At 46.2% G+C, this 17842-nt stretch overlaps 1 long non-coding RNA gene across 1 annotated transcript in view; it reads left to right on the forward strand.

The window, feature by feature from the left end:
• The first annotated feature begins 16650 nt into the window (after nt 1–16650).
• LOC135906412 (uncharacterized) overlaps nt 16651–17842 on the forward strand; it is a 32566-nt gene continuing 31374 nt past the window's right edge. The window contains exon 1 of the long non-coding RNA XR_011514943.1: nt 16651–16958. This is a non-coding gene — a long non-coding RNA (uncharacterized lncRNA). The remainder of the gene's footprint in view (nt 16959–17842) is intronic.

A 17842-nucleotide genomic window follows, 5' to 3' on the forward strand; every position in this document is an offset into this window, starting at 1 on the left:
CTCCAGAGTCGATAACTCCTCCTTCCAGAGACTAACTTTCCTTCCGATCTCCCATTATCCCTGTGCTGTGCCAACTGGTTTCCACTTGCGACTGCGAATTTCTAAATTTCTTCACCTCGCCTGTCCTTTTCCCGTCCTCGACTGCGTTACCCTTGGCACCCACTCTGTAACCCTAATGGTCGACCGGTTATCTAACCTACGCATTACATGACCTGCCCAGCTCCATTTATTTCTGTTAATGTGAATTAGAATATCTGCTATGCCCGTTTGCTCTGTGATCCACACCGCTCTCTTCCTGTTACGCCTACCGTCGTTCTACCGCTCTTTATATGGCGGTCCTTAACTTGCTTTAGTTTTTTTGCCAGTCTTGAGGTTTGTGCCCCATATGTGAGCACCGGTTGTACTGATTGTACATTTATTGTACACCTTCCTTTTTCGTGATAACGGTAAGCTTCCAGTAATCCATGTCTGCCGTATGAACGCCAATTCTGTTCTGTAAATTTCCTTCTCATGATCAGTGTCTCCTGTGAGTAATCGACCTAGGTAGACTTATTCCTCCGCAGACTCTAGAGGCTGACTGGCTATCCTGAACTATTGTTCCCTTGCCTGGTAATTGATTATCTTTGTCGTCTGCAATTTAATATTCAACCCCACTCTTACACTCTCTCTGTTAAGGTTCTCAACCATTTGTTGCAACTCGTCCCCAGTGTTGTTGAACAGGACACTGTCATCTGCAAACCGAAGTTTGCATAGACATTCGCCGTTGATCCTTACATCCTAAGCCGTCCCAATTTAATAGCTTGAATACTTCCAAGCACGCAGGGAATAGTATTGGAGAGATTATAGGTATCTTCATACTTGTGGAGAATTAGAGCAGCTGTGGAATCTTTGTACATATTTTCCAATATATTTCTGTAAGCCTCCTGTACTCCTTCGTTACTTAATGCCGCTGACTGCTGGTATCTCTACTGAATCAAATTCGTTTTCGTAATCTATGAAAGCCATGTAGAGCAGCTGATTGTACTCCGCAGGTTTCTCATTACCTGCTTGATTCCATGAATGTGATCCATTGTACAGTATACGTTCCTGAAGCCAGCCTGTTCCCTTGGTCAACTGCAGTCCAGTGCTGCGCTTAATTTATTGGAGATTATTTTGGTAAATATTTTATATAATACTGGGAGCAAGCTAATGGGCCTATAACTTTTCAAATCTTTAATGTCTCCCTTTTTGTGGTTTAGTATAATGTTTGCATTCTTCCAGTTTTCTGGGACCCTTGCAGTCGAGAGAAACTTATAAATAGCCGCCAGTTTTCCAAGCATTATGTCTCCTCTATCTTTTAATAAATCGACTGTTATTCCATCTCCTCCTGCCGCTCTTCCTCGTTCCATGTCTTGCCAAGGCCCTTCTGACCTCATCGCTAGTTATAGGAGTTTCTGTATGCTGTTCATTACTGTTTCTAATTGAGGTATCCTGACTCTTCTGGGTACTGTACAGGTAAGTATTTAGTAGTGGCGTAATTAGTGGTATGAAAGGAAAGCTTACCTGGCCAAATTCGCAAAGTTTTCAAGATGAATGCCTTTCTAGGCTCATGGTGAAATTTGTGTCAGCGGACCTGACCTCTGGAGTGTCCGCCGAAGCGCATCACGCCATGACATATTAAAGACAGATTAAAGAATGAATAATTATTGATAGTGACAGTTAGTGGATGATAACGTTATAGTAGAGATCGGTAGAGGTTAATAATGACTACTAATGACTCTGAAATGACCAAAATGTTTAAGAACGGCTTGTAATGACAGTAATTCATTAGAAATGTCTAGTAATTAGTAGTAACGACTACTAATGACTGGTACTGACTACTAATGACTACGAAATGGCCGGTATGGCTAACGACGGCTTGCAATGATCACAATTGATTATGAATTACTAAAAAGCTAACTAGTGAGCATTAATGACTGAAATGACTTGTAATGACTAGTAATGGCTATGAAATGACCAATATGTGTAACAACCACTTGTAACAACTACAATTGATTAGAAACGACTAAATATGCTTAACAAATGAGCAGTATTGACTAATAATGACTGAAAGGACTTGCAAATGACTACGAAGTCACTAATATGTCTAACCACAAATTGTAACGACTACAATTGATTAGAAATGGCTAAACATGCTTAGTAATGACCAGTAATGACTGAAATGATTTTATAATGTGTACTGATGACTATATGAATAACATGTCCAACGACAGCCTGTAACGATCACAACTGATTACACATGACAAAATGCTTAGCAGGGTGCAGTAATGACTAATAATGACCCAAATGACTTGTATTGACTAATAATGACTATGATATGACCAGTATGTCTAACGACAACTTGTAACGACAATTCATTATAAATAACTAAAAATGCTTAGTAATGTCAGAAATGCTTTTATGACGCGCCTCGCGCTTGGCCAGTCGCGGACAGAGTAACTCTCAGTGCAAGCACCCGAATGACGGATTTCCAAGGGGGGTATACTTCCCCAAATGGTTACCCGCGTCCAGTGCTACTCTGCTTCGGTGATTCGGTACTACGACAAGCATGATCAAAATGGCATTATTGATCGTGCATGCGTGCTGTCATATGAATGACAAGGTGCCGAGAAAGCGTGTAAGACGATAAGCGAAAACTATAGAGATATGGCAGACGAAGGGCTGAATTTAGAAAGCTTGCCATTGCCCGATCGCATTCATAAATAATATCTCCAGCATCGCGTTTGGCTGAAATTTTCACTTACGAACAATCGTAACCTAAGAGGTCTTTCTCAATACGAACTCAGCCGGCGAATTCATAATGATTTTCATTCGTAAGTGCTCTTTGCCGTTGGCCAGCCGCCTTCACTAATATGTCCGAAAGATGGAGGGAGCATTATGAAAGAGAATTGCCCCTTTCATTGCTTCCTTTACCTAGCTGGCTTCCGCAGAACTGATTTGTCATATTCCGTGCGTCCCAATTCTTTCCAGTTGAACCATTCGGCCTCCTAGCCTTCTGGGCCTTCATTCACAAAAAGCTATAGCTTGCCGTAATTGGTCGTGTAAAAGAAAATTCCAGTCAATCGTGAAGCTGGACATATTATTTGCAGCAGCTCCCCAATGACGAAGGGCATTTAAAAACTAAAACCTTCGCGAATTCGGCCACAGTTTAGCTCAAACGGTACACCACCACAGCGGCGTTGGTACCGGGTGCGATCCCTGGAGCAGGGCAACTTTGTTTCTCCGATCCACCGAATCACTGAAGGTGATCCGGTGGATACCGTTCATAAGATTGTAGAAAGCACCGAAGCTCGGACGTATCGAAGTTGCTGCTAAGTTGCACGATGTCAAACCCAAACAATTGGAGGTGAACTGGTAGGCAGCCAGAAGAGTTGCGTGTGCAAATATCTGCGTAAAAAATATATTAACGGAATTTCTTCTTTTTCTTATTTTCAGCATTATTAGCGGACAGTGCACGACAGGACAAGACAATACGAAAAAGGACGGTGTAGTCCAACATACTTTACAACTGAGTTAGGTAAGCGTTTAATGCATACTGCGTTAAAGAACTGCGGGCTTACTATATGCGCGAACACATGTACGGTAGCCAAGCGGTGCAAAATTTATTTGACCTTCAATTTTCTCGATGGCTATGTGTTGACTCATGTCTCACATCGAATGAAGGGAGTGGTATATTGGTACCACGTAATCACCATTTCTTAATCGCCTGCACATCAAGGAGCGTAGCCATAAACTATCTCTGTCGCCAGAACCGCCTCGTTCGTTCAAGGCATGCAATGCAAATGTGCGGCCAGCACTGTCGTTCGCGTTCTGTCCCGAAACAGAATTGCTCCTGACGCAACAGAACCGAAGGCGATTCTAGGGACCGAAAAACAGAAGCTTCTCAGCGTTCAATTGACGACGTAATCACCACAAATGAGACTGAAATCAACTATTTAGAGTGGAAGGGACAAAGCGCTGCAGTGACAGCACGCAGCGGCCGACGCCCTTTGAAGAATTCAAGAATTGCTACATCACGAGGGTAGCGGGACAGAAAGAAAAACCAATCGACAACAGGAGCACAGCTCTGTCACTGTTTCGCACGGTGGAGGCCCGACTTTCGCGTGGAACTCGTGGTATGCGAGCCAGCGGAAACAGCGGCGTTCCATTCCCGCCTGGGTCTTCGCGGACGCCAGAGAGGTCGTTACTGAAGATTCTTGCCTCGGAGATGTTTGTTTCTTCTCTTTTTGCTTGCAAACCAGTGCTTTCGCCATCTACTTGGAGTTGAGTGAACTTGGCTCGCAAATATCACGGATGCTTCGGCGCGCAACGTCGGCGAATCCATTTTAGATTGCGCCAGACGTCTGGCGGCGACACGAGGCACTCGATCCTCTTGAATATGAAAGTTTGGGTTATGGTTTACCGCTTTGGGGCCCCACGACGCGATCAGTGTGCTCATACCTTAATGGACTGCTGGAGTGTTTCGTGGTTGCATTTGACGATCTAGTCGGGAGCGCCGAGAAAGGCTCCGCTTCAATTTCACCCGATGTTGAGATTTCCTGTCGAGATGCCTCGCTAATTTATGAAAGAGCTGTAATATTTCAAAGTTCAGAGCCACACGCGCGTAAATGGAAGGTGCTACGTCGCGTGCATCTTTGAGCACGGAGTTAGCACAAGTGATCTCTCCAATAATTCTCTTTCACTCCCCATTCCCCTCCCCACGTGTAGGGTAGCAAACTGGACTCAGTCTGGTTAACCTGCCGGCCTTTCCTTATTTCCCATCTCCCTCCCTCCCTCCCTCCCTCCCTCCCTCCCTCCCTCTCTCTCTCTCTCTCCCTCCCTCCCTCCTTCCCTCCCTTTCTATCTATCTCTCTCTCCAATAATTGGTTCGGTATATACGCGATTACAAACGTATTGGTGCTAATTTCTTTTTACTTATTTTACATTGTGACCCTACAAGTTTCACGTCCTCACGTGCAGCGTTCCTACGAGCTGGGTAGATTGGTAATCGTTGTGAGTTTTCGATTCATGTGCGACATTCTGCGAAATTAATTTTCTGCATACTGCAGCGCCCGCGTGCATATAATTTTCACATGCAGTATTTCGAATACGCACGCTGCACACTAAACCCGTACAGCATTGCACACACGTGCTATGTTACGTGTGCTTGTTTGTACTATGTTCAGCTATGTACCTTGTTCTTGGCCTATGGTTGCCAGCGCGCGTCCACGCGCCTCGAGGCCGCTGCCTGGTGTTTTGATGCAACTTTTCGCGCATTGAAACTACGCTGGTCGCACGCAGCTGTATACGCAGTAACACGAAAGTGAGCCAGAGATGCGAGTCGCCATTCTACAAATGTCACTCGGCTGACGCATTGCTATCACAGCCAACAACCTCACCTGTTATGACGGCCTGATACCATTCGCTTTATTGAGCGAACGTAATGCGCCTTTCGCGAGATAAGAGCAATGTCTCTCCGGCAAGTCGCATAAAGTGATGCAGTAACATCTCGGCACCTTATAGCCGGCGCGGTCAAGACGTTCTACCGCCTATACGGCTGCCACACAACGGCGGGGTGTCCCGATTGAGCGCAAGGTCTGCAAATTCTACTCACCTTCTTTTATCTGACGTGGCGGGTGTAGCATGGTCGTTCAAACCTTAGTAACTCAGTTTAACTAACTGGTGGTCAACAGATACGCGATCACGTCCAGAAGCCCAAGTAATACCAGGAGAAAACGGGCGCGACCAAAACACGCAGAAAGAGTGGCTATAAACGTCCTAATGCTTGTCGTAACCGTCTTTAAGACGATTGGCTCGGAATCTCCTCCCCATCTTCCCCTAACAAGACCATCGGGCTGGTCTTCAGACACCAACGACCTTCATGCCACAGTAAGCGTGAAAAGAAAGAAAGAAAGAAAGAAAGAAAGAAAGAAAGAAAGAAAGAAAGAAAGAAAGAAAGAAGGAGAAGAGTCCTGGTAGGTTTACGACCTTGTTGAATCACAAGCCAATTTTCAGGGAAGGTGCACATTTTGGCGTATATGCGCTTACGCGTTTGGGCAGTTCCGGTCTCCGTAATAGCTTTGCGGAGAATGAAAAAGCGTAAAACCCATCAGACATATGTGGCAGCACTCATTCCAGCCTTGCAGAATACGTATGTCCGGACCATGCACGTCAGAAGCCCGAAAGAGGGGCATCTTCATAAACGTGAAATCTTTACGTAGCTGTGGACGCCCTTTTATGCTGTTGGCGTACCTATACGTAGAATGCACAGGGAAGCCAGGAATAAGCGCTGCCACGTACGTAGGCATATAATGTTTGGTATCCCTGCACTTGTAATTTCTAAAACAAGCTTTAGGTTACTATTCTCTTTTGCAAGCGTGCGGCGGAACTAATAATAATAATAATAATAATAATAATAATAATAATAATAATAATAATAATAATAATAATAATAATAATAATAATAATAATAATAATAATAATAATAATAATAATAAGTGGAAATTTCGAGTGCATTCAGCGCACATGTGAGCTCACAGCGCATGCATCCTGTCATTGTACGGTCTCCTAGATTCTCCACTGGTTGCACCGGAGGAAGCCAGTTATTCTTTGACAACTTATTGGCAGGGAAAACATGAGGCTGTGGACCACGCCCCTGCTCTCGGCGCACTCCACGAGTACGACATTGTTGTCCATGACGCCGGTGCTAACCGCCAATACGATGTGCCCTAAAAATTCGGTACTGCGGAAAACCTCAAGCTGGAGCAAGTGACACGAAAGAAAAAGAAAAATGTCAGACTCGGCTGTAGTTGACGTCTACGTAATGCGGAACATTCATAATGTGTAGAGAATGGTTGTATTCTGTAGCGAACGGTTATGCTGAGATCATATGCTGTAGTGTTAGAACTTGTAGTAAGTTAGAGTGTTTGTATTGGCAAGATGTAAGTTTAAAAGCAAACTAAAACGTAGTGCACGCACACAGTCACGCACTGTGCCAAATAATTTCAGATTGCACATTCTGAGGGGTTGGCCCACGAAAACAGCGAGATACACTAAAGGTGAGATAACGTCGAGATAACCGCAGATAAACCGTAAGATACATGCACTATCACTTGGATCGGCCCAATTAAACGGCGAGAGACACCGCCCCCCCACCCGCAAGAAACAAGTGGCTGCCCTCGGAGAGGGGCACATATCCAGTGCATATACCCAGTCGTCCCTTTAGACTTCCCTTCTATCACCGGGTGGTGCCCACTTAAGCGGTGATATACACCGTCCGCCCGCCTGCCTTCAATAAAGTGACTGCATGCAGAATAGAATGCTTAGCATTATGGATGCTCTAAATCCGAGAGTCTCTCGAACATACTTCAGTGTGCTGCGCTTTGGGTTGTTGATTGACTTGACCTTGCTTTGGTCATCCACACTACTCTCCTGTTTCGCTGATGACAGCATGACTGCACCGGAAAGACAGTTGTCTCGGGTTCAATCTCCGCGCAAAGATCACTCCTCATTCAACCACGAACATTGCTTTTGAGAAACCAGCATGCGTTTTCTTTTTATATTTGTGCTACTATCATGGTCATGACAAATATTTCCTTTCATAATCTGACTTATCGCCGCCAGTGGTCGAGTGCCCTTACAAAACCTTGCGCGCAAGTAGGTCTGTGGATGCAGTGGCCCTGACCCCAGTTTCCTTTTTTTTTTATTCTCTCTTCCGAACGTAAGGCTGTTAGTGCGTCTCAGCGAGGCGATCTAATTTCTATATCAACGATGTGTCACAATTTCTTATCGTCGCGCATGCTTGAGAATGAATGTCGCCACACTTGAGAGCAACGCGTTTCTCCTCTTCTCACGTGAACAGCTCTGATACGCTCCGGAGTGTTTGGCGTCTTGTAGATAGACGAGGAGGCTTCAGGGATTCTCGAAGGCTTGTGACCTTGCTGTTTCAGAGGACGAGCTTTTCCGCTCTGACACGCGACGCCGGCATTTGCGTCACACTCAGCCGCCGAGTGTTTGCCGTGCTGACACATGCTCTGGACAGCGACTCTGTTATACCGAGAGTTCCAGCGAAGGCTTCGAATGGAAAACATTAACGACTGAGTGGAAAATAGAGCGGTTATTCCCTCTGGCGGCACATCAGGCGCACTTGCAGACATCGGAAATCGGGTTCGTATTACTGAATAAAGTTGTGACTAAGTGAAGTTAATAATTTAGCTTATTGGTTATTATTTTCGCAACATAATGCTATTGCCTAAATTACGATTTATAGGGTCACTACATACAAAGTGGTGTCGGATATCGTAGAGAGTACCTCTGTTTTAAAAAGAAGTCATTTTTTTATGTACCTTCAAATATTATAACCTCTAAGGAACTCGCACGGCGCAGCAATACAGCGCTCCCTATGTTCCTGCCACTTTGAGAATATGTCGTGGAAGTCTTCGTTCCTCCACGAGTCGATCACTTTCTCTGATTCACGTTTGATTTCGACGATTGCTTCAAAGCGGGGACTTTCGAGCTCAATATTTAATCTTGGGTAGAAAGCGAAGTCAGTGGAAGCGAAACCTGCGAGAGGTCCACCTTTCACGCCGAGTGTCACCACGGGGAACGTCAGAAAATTAGGTGGTGTAACGAAATCAGGAAAACCTGCAGGCGCAACTTGAAATCAGCAAGTGCAAGACAGGGGTAACTGAAGATCGCTGGGAGAGGCCTTCGTCTTCCAGTGGACATGAAAATCGGCTGATGATGATCATCATCCTCACTGGGGACGAAACATGGGTGGGCGTGTGCGACGCCGTGACGAAGTAACAGACTGTGCAATGGAAAAGCCCAACGTGCCCACCACCGAAAGAAAAAGAAACGGCTAGGCAAGTCCGCAGCTTGACGAAGTACATGCTCATCGTGGTTTTAGTCATTCACCAGCACTGGGCTTCAGGAATTTGTTCTGAATGGTCAGATCATCAACAGGCAAGTTTTACAGCCAGCCTTTAGCGTGTGAAGGGAAGTTATCTGGCGAAAACAGCCTGACCTGTGGTGCATGGGAATTGGGATTTTGCATGACCATAATTGTCAGAGAGCTCTCCGCACAAGCGAGTTTCTCTCGGGGAACAACATGGTTTCTGTTACACACGTTCCCTCTCAACATATTTGGGCTCCCGCTGACTTTGCTTTCTTTTGCCAATTAAAAATCCAATTCAAAGGTCGCCGTTTTGACACGATTGCTGAAATCAAGTGCAAATAACAGCATGTGCTCAACTGGTAGAGGAAGGAATACTTAGAGTACATGTTTGCAAAGTGGTAGGAACACAGGGAACGCTTTATTGCTGGGCGAGAGATCTGTTCCGAAGTTGACAGCATTTGAATAATCATTATTGAACTGCTTTTTTTGAAAAAAAAAAGGATACCACTTCGTTTATGTACCAGGGTACATGCCTATACCACTGACTTTATGATGATGATGATGACGACGACGACGACGATGATGATGATGATGATGATGAACGTGTTCTTGTGGCGCAAGGGCCAATGATGGCCAAAGAGCGCCAAGAAATGATATGATGCAACCGGTGGCGCGGTCAACGAGCAAAGATATTTGCGACATGGGTGTATAGCGGCTTAAAAGTACCCGGTGTAAATTGCGTAAAACGTACTCTCTACATCTTACAACTATGACAATGACACGTGAGGTACGTGTGCTATGAACATAATCACTGACTTCATTCCGCAATTACATCGTTCCCGAAGTAAGAATTAGTTAGTTAATTTTGGTTTAATGGCAAAAAGGCAACTAAGGCCATGCTGCGCCAGTCACAAGACATGAAGTAAGAAGTAAGAATTAATAAGCGAGGCTCTTATTTCCTCGATCCTTGCACTAGTTCTTATACCGATCTGCCGAAAGTACTGCGTCGCCATAAAAAGAAAGAAATTACATTTTTGTGCCTCTATTGTACTAACCCATTTCCACAAAAAGCCCTTACGCTATAATTGTTTGCAAGGGAAACGTTCTGCAATCCTGATGTTGGGTGAAGGCGACCAGCCAATGGGTAAGTGCATTTACGAACGACGAGCTTTGTGAATTCGGTCCCCGCGCAATTAGAACTGCTGAAAGCCGTCACGGACAGCGCAGGGGCAGAATACAAAAATCTTTCGTAAATCCTTTTGGACAACGGCCGGCAGAGATCACAAACCATGTGTGTCCGACGTCGCCGTACGCCGTCATCTGCTCTTACGAACAATTCTAGAGTTCGTAACTTTTCTGCGAATGGCGGACCTTGGTGTGGCGTTCACTTCACTCGCTGCCACGTGCTGCACTCGGGATCAATGAACAAAAGTCTCGTGAACTGCACGTGCACAGGAGATGCCGGAGCCGAGGATATCTCGTAAGCTCTCGCAAACGCGAGTCCCGATTTGCAAGCAGGAAGCGTTCCTTTGACGTTCGTGGAGTAAAAACAAGAGACAACAATAACAAAGCCACAGCTTCGTCGGGGACCCGAAATGCAATGAAGAAAGAGCCCGAGGCTTTATCGCGCTTCTGAACAATGAGACTGCGGCTGTTCGTCGCCTATCTGTTGAAACGAGTGTTTCGGCAGCCATGGGACATTCGTTTGCAAACATAGCCTCGATAGCTAAACAGAGCTTTGAGCTCAGGAAGCCCCCCCCCCCCCCCCCCCCCCGGTGGCGCGCTAAAAATAGGAGGCTGGGAAATGAAAACTTTTCCACACTTCAAGTGCCTAACACAAAAGGTGGGTTGAGTGAAGAAAGGAGTCGGCATGCTCGCAAACAATGTGTTGCTTGCCCTCAGGTTCTGTTCGCCATGTTTACGTTGGGACCTTTATTCACCTCCCCCCCCCCCCGGCCGAGTGATGATCGTCAGAGGACGCCTTGCCTCAGAAATTGCCATTTAAATACTACGTGAAGGCACACAGATCGTGTTGCTCGACTTCGAGTGCCACGACTTTGAGGATGTGTGCCGCATGGAAAGGAGGAAATTAAAATCTGCAGAATGCAGAGAGTGGGTTATTAATTTAGGTAGTAGATTATTATTTAAAATATATAAAAAAAGAGCAGAAGCATCAGGCTTGCATATCCGTAACTGATTAATAAAAGACGATATCGCAATCCTGTAATCTGCCCACAATTTATTAGTAGGACTTTTGCTGAACCCTTGCACACGTAACGAATTCACGTAACCTATGATATATATATATATATATATATATATATATATATATATGGTACCATATCATACGCAGTTTACGGAAGTGCTATACGTTTTGATTCCGAGTTATCGATTTGTAAACGCGGTACTTCTGTAATTAGGCAGCCACGCCTCGAGTTTCCGATAGCAGCTCGGAGACGACGACGACGACCCCTGCTGTGATTTGCAGGTGAGCTCAAAACCCCAACGCTCAAATTGTTGACTCCCTTGTTAATATTACTATTTTTCTGCACCTAATTGAACCACCCAATTCGTGGCATATCCCCCACTGTGGATATGCACCGTGGCCACTCACAACAACAACAACAACAACAACAACAACAACAACAACAACAACAACAACAACAACAACAACAACAACAACAACAAGAGCTCGGGCTGTTCGCTGCTGCTAGGCTGCTGTTTATCTGCTGTTTCTCGCATTTAATTAAACATCATTACATTTTGTGCAGGTTGCTGGAATTCCTCAAGTCACCATGGAGCTCCGCCATCGTACGTTGCCCACCGACGCCATGACTGATGCGACCTACGCACCGACTGTACCCATGGCTGCTCCTGTCACTTGCCCCTGCGTTCTCCGTCAGCGCGACTCGGACATCTTTTGCGGGACCGGATCAGTTACTTATCAGTTTCCGGCAATAATTGTACAAACATGCGGAGCCTAAATTGAAGTTGTAGGGCCGAATTCGCTTAGCTCTTCGGTCGTAAGTGCTCTTTGGTATTCGACAGCGGCATTCGCAATAACATGTCCACTATAAAGATTGGCTAGGATTTGCCGTTGCGAACAATTCAAGCGTAAGAGGCTGTTTTCTTTCCCCTCTGAATGCGGGTCCTGCTTCCTGATATGGGATAGAATTCAGCTGCCTCTCTTAAATGCAACAAGCTTAATAAAAATTGGCTCAGCAGTTGCTTTAGCATGGGCATGGAGATAAATATACTTGCACTAGGCCGTCTTCTGTACGCGCTGCTCCGAAGATCACAGTGGCGATCCTCGGTCCAAAACCCCACTTTCGAACCCCAGAGTTTTGACGAAAATAAAACATTGTTTAGTCCGTAGCCTCATGTGGCACTGACTCGGATAGCAAATTGCTCCTGTATTTGACGTCGACTGGTATTAGTGACCGTTTGCAGAGCTAATGTGCACGATCCCTTGCTTTCTCTCTCTCATAACTGAGTGACGTAACGTTTCATAACGTAACTAAGTGAGATAATAAAAAAGAACAACGTGCAGTTTTCTGGGGGAAAAAGCACTAGAACAAACAAGAAAGCTGACTAAATTAAACGCGTCAATAAACGATTTTTTTTACAACTACGGTTCCTCTTACACGAATGGTATATGGACTCCTATAAGCCGAGTATTGTTCTCGATCACAAATTGAGTCTGAAGAGCATGTTCAAGTGAATCTGAAACAAGCCGCTCTCATTGGCAAACGCCACATTGCGACAGGATACCGGTGAGGCAAATGTATTCAGCTTGAGCATAAGGAGAGGAAATTAAATCAAACAGACGCAATATGCTGGCAGTATGAAGATGTTGGTCTAAGGAGAATTTCAACTTCGTTTTCTATCGCGCAAGCACGCTACCCTTTCGGTATGTTTCGTTTCGTAAGAATTTCGCAAGTTCGAATGCACCACACTCTCGTTAAAACGCATTTTGCAATCTTTCGCCCCACTTTCCTTTATCTTTCGTTAACTAATGTCGGGTGAACACCAAGGTCAAAGCGAACAGCATGCATGCACTTTCGGTCTTCTTACAACGGGGTCTCGAAAATCTAACAGCCCGTCTCTGCTTGAACATTTGCAGATAACATTCTTCAAAGGAAATAAAAAAAAAGAAGAAATTGGCGCGAGGGAGACTTTGAACAACTCTTGAAAGCAGAGCGAGAAGAAAGCAAAGTAAACCAGATAAAAAGACTGGGCGCAATAAAAACAAAACCTTTCGTTGCGGCCTTTCGATTTGCGTGTTCCAGCAATTGCGGGTGCTTCTAGCGCTCGGCTTCTATAGTGCCAGGGCTAGCAGCAGCTAAACAGAGAGACCGGCGTAGTTCGCCTTTCAGACTTCGGGCGATAGCTTCAGACCCCATTCAGCATGTTCACGTGCACGAAAGACACAGCGGGGGACGCGGAATACGCGGGCGAGAGGACTCTCGGAGCAGCATGCAACGTGCGGGGAGCTTAATGAGCGCGTCTCATTAAACTCGGCCACAAAACCGAACGCACGCCTCGTTTTCGGGCATCCCGCCACCCCTACAACCCGTTTCCTTTTCACGCACCGTGAACACATTCGCTGCGAATGCTGGCGAATCCTTTTCGCTTTTAGCTCTCCGTGCATGGCGTTTATACAGTAGATTTTTTTTTATGCTTTATCAACTTGCGCTCGTTGTTGAGCGTCTTGTCGATGTTCTCCTTGGTATACTTGATTGGGGCGCGAGATACATTCCGTGGCGAGGGGACAGAAAGAAGAGGACGCTTCAGTGTCTTCTCTTTTTTTTCTGTATCCTTTTCAAGAAATGTGCTTCGCGCCACAATCAAGTACACCTACAAAATTTAAGCACCAACTTGCCCAAGAATATGTCCTTTCGGGATTTTCGACGTTCCTCTGGTCGTCGAAGAGCCGACAGGCAAACCTATAGAAGAAAAAGACAAAAAATAAACGACAACTTTGGGGGCAAATGGTGCAGCGTATCACGGTTATTTGCGCCCATGGGTCGACTCGCGCAAAATTTGAACGAACCAAAGTAAACAAAGAGAGAGAAAGAGAGAGAAGTATGTGCAGAAGAAGAAAGAAAATAAAAAGTGGCAGCTGAATTCATCTCACGATGAATGCCGACATTGATGTGCTTAGCGTTGAAGCAACGTAGCGAAACACCGTTTATTGCCGTCGCCGAAGCGCGTCGTGCACGAGGCCTACGTGCACCTGCAATATGTGTGGCTATGGTGTTGGGCTGCTAAGCACGAGGTCGCGCGATCGAATCCCGGTCACGGCGGCCGCATTTAGACGGGGGCGAAATGCGAAAGCACTCGTGTACTTTGATTTAGGTGCGCGTTGTCAAGATTGGGCGCTCAATCCCATCGCTCGTAAGCCGTTGTCAAGGTTGGAGTCCGGCATGAATTAGAAGGTAGCTGGCCTATGCCGTCGTCCAACTTATCCACGCTGAAGACGTTGATGAAGGGAAGCACTGCTTCTTATCGAGAACGAGGAATATGGGTTTATTTACAGTATCTACATAAGCCTAGCATGACTGCGAGAGAAAGTACATCAGTCTAACATGACTGCTTGAGAGAGAGTGTCCTGAGCAGCCGCGCAACAACGGTTTATAAACACTCTATCCTCACCCGATACCCAGGTGACGGAAACGGCCGTCCAGGAACCGTGGGCGAGTTGACGAGGCACCGTAGGGGAGACGACCAGGCACCGTAGGGGCATTTTATTCCCCGAGCTGACCCCCGCAGCGCGCCCGCCGGCTGCCCATTGTCTTGCGTCTTGATCGGCGCTTGGGAAGAGGTCTCACTAGACGTTCCCGTGGGCTCAGTAACAATAGTTGGTCAGCCGAGCCCGTTTAGTCACAATGGCGACGAGGCTAGAGCGTAACGGTAGCGTTCCGAGACAAGGTTGCCGCTGCTGTCGCAACCGGCAGGCAAAAGTTGCACGTCATCGCGCCGTTCTTAACAGCGTTTAAGAACCCCAGGTAGTCCAAATTATTCCCGAGTTCCTCCACTATAAGGCGTGCCTCATGATCAGGCCGTGGTTTTGGCACGCAAAGCCCGATTAATTTTTTCGCACATCTGGGCATGCAGCGCCATCTGCCGACGCCGCCGCGAGCTCCGCGCGCGTCGTTTGTTTGAATATGTACTAGCTCAGACAACGCTGCCTGATTATACATGACGCGGGTTTGATTCCGCCCATTACAAGAGAAATAGTACGTGGTTTATTGTTTTCATTGAAGAGTGGCACATACGTAGTCACTCAAGTTGGCGTCAAAGATGTTCGTTCAGTAGCGGCACGTAGCCGGTGGCACTTGCGCACTCACCCAATGTGGCACGAAAGAGGTGCATTTAAGAGTAGCACATACCCTGTGTCATATACTCGGTTGACCTACGTTGGCCCAACGATGCCCTATTGTTACGGTTGGCACCTAGCACGCCGTGCAAAAAAGGATTTTCGCCCACCATGCATCGTCGAAACGAAGTGCGACTTCCTAACTCGAGGCAATCTCGAGTGTCTGCCGGTCTGGCGGGAGCCCCGCAGTGATTACAGGCCTCTTTTGTTGTTGTTGTTGTTGTGTGTGTGTGTGTGTGTGTGTGTGTGTATGTGTGCGTGCGTGTGGGCGCGTGTGTGTGTGTGTGTGTGTGTGTGTGTGTGTGTGTGTGTGTGTGTGTGTGTGTGTGTGTGTGTGTGTGTGTGTGTGTGTGTGTGTGTGTGCGCGCGCGCGATTTTAGAGGGACCCTGTACTCGACTCGAACTGTCAAACTCTACAGGAGAACTTCCACGAACCAGCAATGTGCAAAAGAGGACGAGCGGCTACAATTCCCGGAGGCTTGGTATAACCAGAGACTTGGTATAACCAGAGGCTTGGTATAACCGGAGGCGGGGCCCTCTTTCCGTGAATCAGACTCTGTGCCTGTAACGTGACGTCGACGGAAGCAAGATCCCTCCCACGATTGTAGAGAGCCCATTTAAAGGGCGCCGAAATGTACCTTTTTTAACACTTCATTCTCTTCTCATCATCTTTCACCAACCTTTGAATAAACCGTGCAAGTTTCGCACTACAAATCGTCTCGTGCTTGCCTGGTCGCCATGGTCTTCCGGATGCCTGCAGCACGCCGCCACGCCACGCTACCCAATAGTAACGTCGGTCGAGCTTTGATAAACAGGCGTCGCTACAACTCGGCAGCAGTACGATACGCTACCCTGGAGTACGCAACACTATCCACTAAAACATACTTGAGCAACCCAGGTAAGCTCCCTCCCTGTCTCTCTCTCTCCCTCTCTCTCTGAGCAACCCAGGGACCCAGGTTGGCATGTAAGAGGTTTGGCTCGCACGGACAAACTGAGAGACGTACCGCATACTGGTCCAAGTTCCCAAAGAATGATAATCGCATTAAAGGACGCAGATTTAAGGAGAAGATTTATGACATGCAATCCTTTCGCCGCGCAGTGTAGAATATTTTTCAAGCACGTGCAGCTGCTACAAAGAACTATACGTTCTCAAAAAACTGCAATCTGCGTTTGAAAGAAGTTGATCACATGGCTATTCGCTTCAATATAGGCAACAAAATGATAGATATTTAAATTCACTACCTAAACACATAAGCAAATTCTGCCCGACTCTTGGCCGTTCCCTGTGAGTGGGTATGCGCCAGACTCAATGGCATCATCATCATCATCGTAATCTATGCCACGCCTGGACGTGGTAAGCATAAAAGATGGCAGCGAAGTTTGAGCGCTCCGTTTCTCGGCCGACACTGTTAAGCTGCCGAAACCAAGTTATCCAAGGTGTCCATATTTGAAATTTAAGACCTATATCGGTTGGTTGCGTATCTAGAGACTTGTGGAAAGGAGGGTTCCGTTGCATTCCCTCCGCTCGGCATCGAGGAGGAGGAGGAAGTGATTGTTTGAAAATAACCGTGATAAGCGTCTCATTCCGGGATGGATGCCTCAACCACGCAGCGCGAGAATGGGAGTGGAGATAAGAAAACGACACAAGACCAAAAGCCTCGATGGGTAAGATTTTCCGCCTTTCAGCTTATTTTTCTGAAATCTACAAGGTGAAGCTTATTGCTGTACTAATAACAACAGCGCAGGTAACCGTAACCTGGAAAACGGTATACACTAATACCTATAGATAAAATAATCTATGTTTACATTTCGAGCACTCGTACCGCCTCATCCCCAGAAGCAGTTTGCGCCATTTTACCACCAAATAACCGACCAACCATGCTGTCTATGTTCATTCCTTGTTCGATAATATAACGACTGTTTCTGCATTGCTTATCTAGTTAGCGAAAAGGTAGAGCTCGCACATATATAATCTATGTCTGAGTTAACGAACAAACGCGTACAAGCACTCGAGAATTATAAGAAAAGGCGTAATTGAATGCTCCCGCTGTCCATGTAATTCGGGAAATAACTATTTCAACTACTCGCTGCCTAAAGGAGGCTCCCATATTTGGATGTAAATACCACGACCACGAATATAATGGAATATAATCCCATCGGCGACAACTTACATTTCACTTTTATTGATTATTTCCTACAATTCATTTTCCATTGCAGCTAATTTCCCCAATGCTTTCATTGGCTTCGTAGTCTGTTGGCTTTATGGGGTCGTAATTAACAAAAACGAGGCCCTTAGTTCCCCTTCTCCCGTTTCTTCATGGCGGGGGTCTCGAATCTTGCAGCGTTATGTCATTAGGTAGCATGCGAGGTTTTATATCAGCCACGTGCCTACTCACTTTAGATCACGTGTGACGGACGCCAACAGGACAAAAAAGGATGTTCCACATCCGCCCACCATGGCCATTAGTAGTGCTGGTTAACACTCCTAGGGCTAGATCTAGTAAAAAAAAAAGAAAAAAAAACTCAGTGCCTTTCCACTCTGTGAAGAA

This window comes from Dermacentor albipictus, chromosome 5 (assembly GCF_038994185.2).
Source record: "Dermacentor albipictus isolate Rhodes 1998 colony chromosome 5, USDA_Dalb.pri_finalv2, whole genome shotgun sequence".
NCBI classification, from domain to species: Eukaryota; Metazoa; Arthropoda; class Arachnida; order Ixodida; family Ixodidae; genus Dermacentor; species Dermacentor albipictus.